Source organism: Felis catus, chromosome F2 (genome assembly GCF_018350175.1).
Source record: "Felis catus isolate Fca126 chromosome F2, F.catus_Fca126_mat1.0, whole genome shotgun sequence".
Classification (NCBI taxonomy): domain Eukaryota; kingdom Metazoa; phylum Chordata; class Mammalia; order Carnivora; family Felidae; genus Felis; species Felis catus.
Window position 1 is genome coordinate 11184579 of NC_058385.1, and position 10422 is coordinate 11195000.

General features: G+C 37.1%; 1 long non-coding RNA gene across 1 annotated transcript; it reads right to left on the bottom strand.

Moving 5' to 3' along the window:
- Nucleotides 1-1757: 1757 nt before the first annotated feature.
- Nucleotides 1758-7250, bottom strand: LOC109495992. The gene is made up of 2 exons (XR_002151734.3): nt 6904-7250; nt 1758-2585 (listed from the first exon to the last, which is right to left on the bottom strand). It is a non-coding gene; the product is annotated as an uncharacterized LOC109495992 (long non-coding RNA).
- Between the last annotated feature and the right edge of the window lie 3172 nt (nt 7251-10422).

The following is a 10422-nucleotide window of genomic DNA, read 5'->3' on the forward strand; positions in this document are numbered from 1 at the left end:
ACTGATCACAAAATATGCCAATCGATTTATTTTTAGGAGTGGTGTCAGGGTCGTACTTCATGAGCAAGGTAAGAAGCACTTGGAAAGTCTCGTTAACTGTGTCAACTTGCTATTTAAGTTGTTAAAAATCATAATTCAGTATATATTTGCCTGGAAGAGCAATACATTTCTCCTAGGAACAATACATTATAGGACTCTGAGTCTCACTCCTGAGAGAAAGGACAGGGGTTCTGCCTGGCCTTCCGGGCAGCCTTATCAGATTCAACTAATGTGTACTGTGTCACAGGCACAAATTTATCCCACTAACATGTAAGAAAAGCTTTTCTCATTTATTTATTTATTTATTTATTTATTTTAAAGAGAGGGAAAGTGAATGGGGGGGAGGGGCAGAGAGAGAGGGTGGGGGCGGGGAGAGAGAGACAAAGAGAGAGACAGAGAGAATCTTAAGCAGGCTCCACGCCGTGTAGAGCCCAACATGGGGCTCGATCCCATGACCGGAGCTTAAATCAAGTCGGACAGTAAACGGAGCCACCCAGGTGCCCCAAGGAAAGCGTTTCTATTACCTGTTCCCACGAAGAGACTGAAGCTGAAAGAGAGAGAGAGAGAGAGAGAGAGAGAGAGAAGTGATCCAAAGCTCTGGTTTTGAAATCCGTGGGGCCACAGCTGATGACACCCATTTGAAAGTAACCGTAACAGTATACGGAAGGTGTTAAAGAGCAGATCACCAATAAATGGGAGTAAGAAACACTTTGGCAATTCGCTTTGTCTTCCAATGGCGAGAAAAGAGGTATTAGTGTGTGTAGAACGTGGCCCTAAATTTCTTAGTGTGACTAACCTGGTCTCTGGTCTGACGAGATCCAAGGTACTCCACTAAAATGGAAAACACTGGTGGGGGAACAAACGGTTGGATATAGAGGGAGGGTTCATCATTGCAAATTCTTTCTATACCCTTTATACATTTTGGTAAAACTGCCTGTGAACTCACAATTGTACATACCTTTGAAACGATTCAGGGTTTTCTGTTTGCTGCATATAAGCAGGGCCAAAGCTTTAATGTCTGACTCAATTTTCTGCCGTCTATTCATGAGTGCCCGACATGACTGCACTAAATTAGAAAGTCTCCAGGTTCGTGTGAATGCACGCATCTTAGGGTACCTTTTCGCACAGGCCAAACCCAGGGTAGGTCTGCATTGAAGTACTTCCTCTGTAACGTGTTTCCATTGGAAGCAAAAGAACAGCTTGCATAAGGGGGGGAGGGGGGCTGTGTCTAATGATTGGCACAGATATTCTTACACTGGCGAACTGTATTCATTACGTGGTGTGTATGTAGGTTGTGTAGTGTGGTGCCGTTGTGTATTACTGTATGCTTTCTTGTCAAACGATTCACCCTCACGGTGTTTATTCCTGAGCCTGTTCCATTAACATTCCTTATCTTCGGTCGTGCCTTCAAAACCTGTTGTCTTTAAAAAGTTAATTGAGAATACTTCTGGCCATAAACTTTAAATATCTCCCCCACCCCAAAACTATTTGAGAAGCAAACGTGGTTTTAATTTTCTATAACTATTTATCTTGTAGCCGTGCAAAGTATTTCCTGTGGGTGGTTTATATTCCTATCCAGGTGAAGGGGGTTGCCAGCAGGAGGGCAAAAAAGAAACTTTAACAAGCCTCCCCCAAAGTAGTGTTTGGAAACTATTCATTTGACCTTGAGTGACAGAGCTTATGCCTTGCAAATTGATTAATACAGATACAATATCAAATCATTTTTCATACAATTTTTTAATGTTTGTTAAGTGCTGGAGCAGTATGTAAACAGAGTATTTGGCATTTTTATTAGGCTGCGGAACTCAGTCATTTCCTTTGCAACAACATCTCATAAACTATTTTGACAGTCTAATAAACTATAAAAAGCTGTGGTAAAAACTGGCTCTGAATGTTATAACCGTACAAAATGGAAAGAGCAAGAGAAAACATCTATCACCGGGATTATTATCACTGTTGCTATGGCAACCCGGTTGCAATGGCAATATCTCCACGGCTCTGCTGTTTGTTATCATCTTTCTTGATTTTACATCATTGAAATTGTAGTAATTACACTGTGCCTGATGAAAAATGTATGCTGTCATGGCAACTAAGTCAAATATTCTTAATCATTTCACCTCTTCAATCTAAAATGTAATTGTTTGTCAGTAAAATAGGTTATACAGAAGGCTTCTATGGACTTATGATTGCCTTAAGTGTTCTGCAAAAAAACCAGTGCTTTTAGGCTCAAGACCCGGAGCTAAACTAATAGCTTGACATGGTAAACAATGACTCATTATAATAAGTAAGCAGCATTAATTGTAGAGTGGCTTCTCCAGTGGGGTAAAATTATAAACCACGGCGACTTTAATACAGTCCTTAAAAATCAAAGGCACAGGAGACTATTTGCAGCCATCCTAATATCTTCAGTAAATCGTTTGAATCGTAGGTTATGTTCATTTTGGTGTGCCCCACTTACGTTTTATGAGTCGATTTCGTCCGATGAATATACTACAACAGATTTTCTTCACACTGTGTGCGATTAAGGCACAAAGAAACGATCCCTTCTGCAAATATGAAAAGAAATGAATTAATAAGCTGTAAATAAAATGCTTTTCTAACTAGAGCAGGTCGGGTAGAAGCCCATCGGCGATTCCTTAAACTGGTATGTTTTGTGCAGTGTTTTCAAAAGAACGTGATTTTTGTGCCATATCTCCCTCTGTATCTGGGTAATACGCATGTCCTATTAGAACAGACTAGAAGAATCGACATGTAAAGTTGTGCTAGAAAATGACAAATTTATCCTCTTGAGTGGGAACCCTTAAGTAAACAACAAAATTTCAGTAGTGTGTGGAAACAATAGCACATATTTTTATAATTACCTATTCTATTTCCTCAGAAGGATGGAAATTTTGCTTGAGTAGGAAGAGAAAATTGAGTCTAAGGAATCTTTTGTGTTGATAACAACAGAATTTCTATAGCTCAGTTCGTATTCCTCTTATATAGTTTTTGATGGAATGATGCTATAAATGAGAGCCACAAAATAAATCATTGTATGTTTTTCATGAATTTATGAATGGTGTAATTATCTTTATTTGTATCTTTAGATATATGGACTTTACATTAGGAAACACAAGATAAGCTAAATGTTATATTCTCTAGGTTTTACATTCATGAGAAAATTTTACCGCGCAGAGAAAATTATACACTTCTGTTTGAAACCTAGCTAATCATAATTCTCCCCACTATATACCTATATTTCTCCTTTTTGTTAGCATGTCATTACTTTTACATGAGAAACAGGTACTAGCTAGCTGTAATATGATTAATCCATTTCTGCCGAAAGCAGAAGATGTCTTTGCTATTGTAAAGGCCGGATTTTATCAACTCTGGGGGAGGGGTAGAGAAATGAAATGCAAGAATGTGTTTTCAGCGCTTGAGTACCAATGTATTTACAGTGACGATAGTAATTTGATTGTGATGGTGACTGCTTCATTTTTAATGGATTTAATCATAAAATTGCTTTAAAACTTATCCGGTGCTCCTACGCGAAAACAAAATATTACACAAATAAGATGAATATAAGACCCTGAGATGCAAATGACTTGTTATTAACAATAACTTCGGGTAAAAGCAAAATCTTTTAATGAAAACATCAGAGAAGCACATTTAAAGAATCGACTGAACATGTTCCTCATACCTGCTGTAAGTTACAAAATCATGCAGCCAGGGACACGTTGTGTCATTCAGGTAGAAAATAAACAGTAGGCACTTCCAAATGTTAAGGATATTCAACAATTTAGCATCAGAACTCTTGAAGGGTTGAATTAGGACTTGATAAAAACATCCTATGAGCAGCTGTCTCCAGCCTAGAGACACCAAAACGGCACAGTAACTAGAATCCTGGTATTTGATCATATATTTTAATAGCGTAATCAGTTTCCCCAAACAATGACACTACTTTAAACTCTAGCTTCCTCAAGAATATGTCTGCAGGTGGATGTGTGGTGCTAAAATAGCAGCCAGCTAGAGTCACAGATCCTGTCCCTGCCCCCCTCCCCTGGGGATACGGTTGATACGAGACTGTGAAATACAGAGAGAGGAAAATAGATGTATATAAATATACATATTTAATATGTATAAAAATAGGAGGAAAGAAAGGAAAGTCCATGGCTCTACATTAACTTAGGGCCTTTTTCTGGCTTTCCTTTGGCCTGAGCCTGCCCCTGATTCTCTATTTTCTAATTAAAATTCCTGTGAGAGGTGGATTGGCTCGTCTCAATCTTGTTTGGGCCAGATTTCCACTCTAACTCTCCATTAGCCGCTGGCCGACTTGGAGAAGAATGTGGCCATTCAGCAGCTCTGTTCCTGGGACGCTGCTCCTCTTGGCCACTCAGCTCTGTCCAGGAGGAGGTGGGATCGCCCGGGACAGGAGGCTGGCCCAGGACCGACCCCCTCAGCAGGAAGCTGAACTTTCAGCTTTTCAGCCAATACCAACCCCGGGCACAAACGATGCACCCGTCACTGTCGGAGGCGCTGGGGGGTTTCGTTCGCCCCCAAATCCCTGCCCTGATGGAACACAGCAGCTGCCCTTTGCAGAAGCTGTCACCCGTTTTCACATAAAACACATCCACTCCTCCATCCACCTCGTGATGGTGGGGAGCAACCCAGTTAAAATAAACAAAATCACGCTGCACACTCTGAAGTGTTACAGGAACATGAGAGATCATTATGATTTAATCTAATTTCTCCTCCCCTTCAGGAAATTTTCTCCTCCATTCTTCTCACTGTCAGTTGCAAGCTCGGGGAATTCAAATTAATTTAAAGATTAGACTGAGTAAAACATAATTAGGAAGGTAAATGTGCAGGGGAGAAAAGGGCAGCCGAAAATGTGTTCCAGGCATGGATGTACATGATGCTGGTGTTTCTGCATTTTTACATGACCTGCGTCACAGTCTTCGGCATGGATAACCTGAATCTGATGAAAGTTACCCAGGAAATCCGCGTGAATGGTAACAATAAGAAGTTAGGGATGTTAGAAGCAAATTCCAAAGACCTCCCAGCATAAAGTTATTTTAAAAGGATAAGTTAAATATGGGTTTTCGTTTTGTGTGAAGCAGACATATTTGACAGAATATAGTTTATTCTGAAAATATCGATATATCCTGGATTGCAGCTGTATCTCAGGCCTAGAGTGTTTCCAATGGTTCCCTTAAAATTTACAACTCCAGCAATGTCATGTAGAATGGAGTATTTAAGACCTAAATTATTTAAATCTGTTGCTCAATCCACGTGTGCTTGTGTGTGTATATGAATGTGTGTGTGTGTGTATTTTAACATTTATATGATGATACATTTCAAGTATCTTTTATTAACCAGAAGCGTCTGGCGCCTAGATAAAACTCCTAAAGATGAAATTCTCTCTTTATAAACTTCAGGGGAGTTCCTTTAGAATTCTGGTTTGTTAATATTTGTACTGCTTATTATTTTCCTGTAAAACAGACTATTGAATTAATCAGAATTAAAGAGCACCACATTGGAAAGGGTTTTATATCTGGAAATCAAAGTATTCACACTCTTCGCATGAAATAAGAGATACAGAAACTTGAAAAAAAAAACCATGTTGCCTCTGTGAGTCACAAGTTAAATATTAAATATTTCTTACAGCCTCCGAGGCAAAAATACTATTAAGGTATTGAAAATCTGAGCAACCTTTCTGTGCCACATTTAAACTTCATTGATGGAGCTTTTAGGTCAGAATGAAACTTCCAGATTCAGTAATGTGAATTTCGTTTCATTGTATAACCTTCTTAGAGCTGCCTGAAGGCTCAGACTAATAATACTTCTAATAAACGACAAGCTTTTTAAATATATGGACTCAGTCCAGCATTTGAGCTAAGATGTTTGAAAAGGCAAAATCTCATTTTTTTCTACCTTATTTAGATATTGGAGTCTCAAAGTAAGCACTAAAAAACTAGTCTGGTACTTGACAAATACAAATTTTAGAAGTGTATACTCTTTTATAGGTAAAAGTTGCTCAATCAAACTCATAAGTAGGCAAGCCAAATGAGTATTAGCATGTTTAATATCATTCTAATAAATTTCCATATTAAATAGAGCTAAAATTGTCAGGTCGCTCAAGTTGTATTAATGTGACACAAAAAATGGCTTCATTCAGTATGGCATTGGGTAAATGACAGGATCAGTCTTCATGACGTCATGGCCCTCTTCCTAACAACGTATGTGAACGTGTTGTGTGAATACTTATAAGAAATCAGAGAAGGGCTTTAAAAGAAATGCTAAAAACTAAGAGAAGCAAATCCGTGTTCGTCATCTACTTCTATATTTTATTTAGAAGCATATTAAAATATTAGTGGGTTTCTTACTCTCAGTAGGCACCTGTGGTTTAGGAGATCAAAGTCAGAATCTCCAAACTGGGGAACAGAAGACAGAGAAGTGCAATCCAAAACGTTTTCTTGAAAAGCAAAACGAAATCTCATTTCTCTGATCCCTGAAATCTCCTTCTTAAGAAACAAACCAAAACAAACAAGCAAACAAACAAAAAAAAAAAACCACTTATTTCTATTGGATCAATGATTTAGGTTCTGCTTCCATGGAATGAAAATTTATTGTGATCTAGGACATAGGAAATACACTCTGGGATTAGGCCCTCAGTCTAACTGTTAAGAAACAGAAACTCAGAGTTTCACTGTCCTCTCGAGTGTCACCCTGGTATCTTCAAAGGAAGGTCCCGGAATGGGTACGGAAGCAATGATTCTCTTGGAAGAATATATACTCCTAAACTCTGAGGGAACCATCAGTAGATTGTCTTTTTTTCCTGCGACTACGTATTTTATAAATGTCTTGAAAATATTGTCTCAGTACCTGTCTTTTGTTCGTCTGTCTTGTTTTCAGTTTGAAGTAACTGACAATGTAAAACAAACTAACTTCAGTTAAAAAAAAAAAAAAAGGAAGAAATTGGTGAGCAAGTTCAAGGCAAGCTGGCTTCGGGAACCCATTTCTGTAAGCCTGGATTCTATTTCACCTTTCACTTCTGACTCTGGCAGGACAGAGTGAGCCCCTTTGGTGGAAATTCTCAGAGAAACCTTCATTCTGCTTGTCATCTTTACGTGGGCTCAATCACTGGGGGGAGGGGGAGGAATCCCCGTACTCTGATTCAGGCCTAGTTTATGACCTCTTCTCTGGATTCTGGATTCTGGATTCTGGGCGGTACAGCCTCTTCCGAGACATGGGTCTCAAGAGCAGAGAAAGCATGGATCCCCAAATGAAAATGCAGGTATGTGGCTAGAGGAAGGGGGATAGAGGCAGGGAGGCAGCCTGCAAAGAGCCACCACCAATGTCACTCCGACATCTGTATCCCGTCAAAGTGATTACGTTTGCTTTCCTCCTTTTGTGGTTTCTTCTTTTCTGCCACACATGGGATTCCCTCTCAGCAAAACCCGGACTCTCGCTTCCGGGGTGTATTCGGTGAGTGATGCAATTGTATGTTTGGGTACCATAATCTGTAGTTTCATGCAGGGAGTTAACTACAACAGGATGGGGCATAATAGTGATATCACAGGAAGGAAAGGTAGCTGGCTTGGAAGCCCTTGGGTGTGTAGGATTCTCAAAGGTAATAATAATAGAAGGGCTGTGAGTAGCTTCAAATTACTTTTTCTTTCTAATTGGCAATTAGTTCTAATTAACTTTTAATTAATATTCAATGTTTTCTTTAACAAATGGAACCCTGATGAGATCACATCTGTTAATACCGCTCCGTTTCTATTTTGGTATTCTACAATTTTCCATTATGACTGTAGCAAATGCAACTTCAGATAAGTGATCACCTTGTAGCTAGGATGAAAAGGTGGCCTGATTTAAAGTCACTGCACTTTAAATGTGATTTTGGCAAAAACTAAGACTCTATGAAATTGGATTTTGTTCTACAATCTTAAGAGATGGTATCAGGAATTAGAAGGTACAGCCACTTTTGTGCGGCCTCAGTGACAATTCTTTTCAAGTATTGCAAGCTGTATAAAAATCAGCCTTTTTACTCCGATGGACACTTAGAACAGAATGTAGAATGTAGAATATAACGCATAGGAAGATGTATAAAGATCATTTCCATCCACTAACTTTAGGGATAAAGCCGAAGTCCAGAAGAATTTTTGGCTTGTCCATGCAGTTCCATATAATAAGTAGGAACAAAACCAAAAATCTACAGATATATTACTTTGTAGGAAGTTGAACCCTGAAGGAAGAAAACTCTGTTTTAATAGCTAACCATTAGTTAGTTCTCTTGGCTTTTTCAATCTCCATATCTTTTTTCATTTAATTCTTTAGCTTTTTAGCCCAGCTAATGTTTTGGTTTGTGCTTTGGATAATCCTTACTAACGTGTTTTTTGTTTTTTTTTTTTAATTTGTGAGCAAGCTTTTTGCAGATACGTGGATGCATGTCCTTTCAGATTATCTCAATTTTACCTTTGCTGATTTGGATAATTTTTCAAATATGCTTCTGCAGTTGCACAAGATTCAATAAAACTGGAGCCATCGTTCATCATGATGTGTGGATTAAGTAAAATAACAGGGGTCCATCAAGTAATTTCTCAATTTCAAGTATAAGTCAGAGTGGGCCAACCAAAGATGTTTCTGGCTAATTTTTGGCTGGAACATTCAATTTCACTTCCCTTGATGAGAGGCTAAACTTCAGGACTTTGGTTTCGAGAAGCAAAATTCAAGTGGGCTGACTCTTCTTCTTAATGTTGGCTGCCGGGTTGAGGTTCAAGGAACTGGCTCATTTGAAAGAGATTTTGGCCCTCGTAGAGTGATAATTAAGATGGCTGTATTTGGATAAATGGGTTGTAGTTATTTTTCTTCTTGAAAATAAAATATAATTTGCCAAACCCCAAATTCCTTTTTTTAACATTAATCTTCTGTGCTCAAGATACTTTGAAAATGTGAATAAAGTTATTTTTTTAGCAGACCAACCACCATAATTGTAATAAACATGAAATTTTATGACTTAACAAAAATAATATTTGATGATTTCTTGGGAGTTGAACCTCCTTCTTGAGCACATATTTTTAGAACAGTACATTTCTTAGGGGGACATTATGTGCTGTGAGACACTCATTGTTATCAGAAGTTATTTAATAAAATAATAACATGCAATTATTAATTAATTTCTTGCACTTTATTACACATTGAAATTGTCTTCTTCTTTTTTCTTTCTTTCTTTCTTTCTTTCTTTCTTTCTTTCTTTCTTTCTTCTTTCTTTCTTTCTTTTTTTGACAAGGCACTTCCAAAGAAATACAGGGATATGTGACCTAGAATCATTATTTCTAGATTCTAATAATGCAGTTAATTTTATTCTTCCAAGAACTTCAGTTCAATTTAAATCCTGAATCCTGACTTTCTGTTGATGAGCATTCTGAACAATGCAGTTGCGGGAGCTTAAAGTGAAATTTTTCAATTAGCATTTTAAAGAAAAATTTTTTTCTTTAATATGAAAAAGGTAGCTGAGGTTTTCAGAATCATTCCCTCTCAGTAAGTGGATATGAACCTATTATTTTTAATAACTTGATTCATACATATTGACTTGTGAGTGACCCATAAAAGAAAAGTTGATGTAATCATATAATATTTTAAGAGTACTTTAAAAATGTCTTAAAATAGTACATATAGCATCTATTATAAGTAAATTGAAAATACAAAAATCAGTTCTGGTGAAATCTATAAAGAAGTAAATATTTATAATTGTACATATTTGTGGCAAATTTTAAAATCTCCAGTATTATTATTAGTATTGGCTAAAACCAATCTGCTAGAAAAGAAAAAAAAAACCTTTTTTAAAATTAACCTGAAACAAAATACCATCAAAGTATGATTGCAGTGAAATTCATAACTCAAAACAAAATGCAATACCAAAAGAAAATTCAAAATATTGATTTAAAAATTTCAAAGTAAATGCCAAGATTTTTAAAATTCTAAATAAATAAAAGTAAACGTAAAAATTAAAAGAATTTTTTAAAAATTCATTTACTTGCTCCTTATACTCCCTCTTTTATAATTTCTCAGATGGAAATCATCAAACAGAAGTAGAATCCCAGAACAGTGTTCATTTCAGAAAAATTTACAATAGCAAACACAGGAAAATGATCCAACTTGTAACAAATATGGAATACTTAAGTAAAACATGACGTCTAATTTCAGTGGAATTATTATGAGCCCAGCCAGATTTTAAGTGACTCAAAACTCTATGTACCCTATGTTATTATGTATTTACATGTGGGGGAAAGGGTTAGAGTTGATTAAATTAAGATGGGAATGAGAATTTTTTCGGCAAAATTATAGATCCATTGTTCTTGTTTTACAATATGTTTCATCATAAAGTCTTTAGTACCT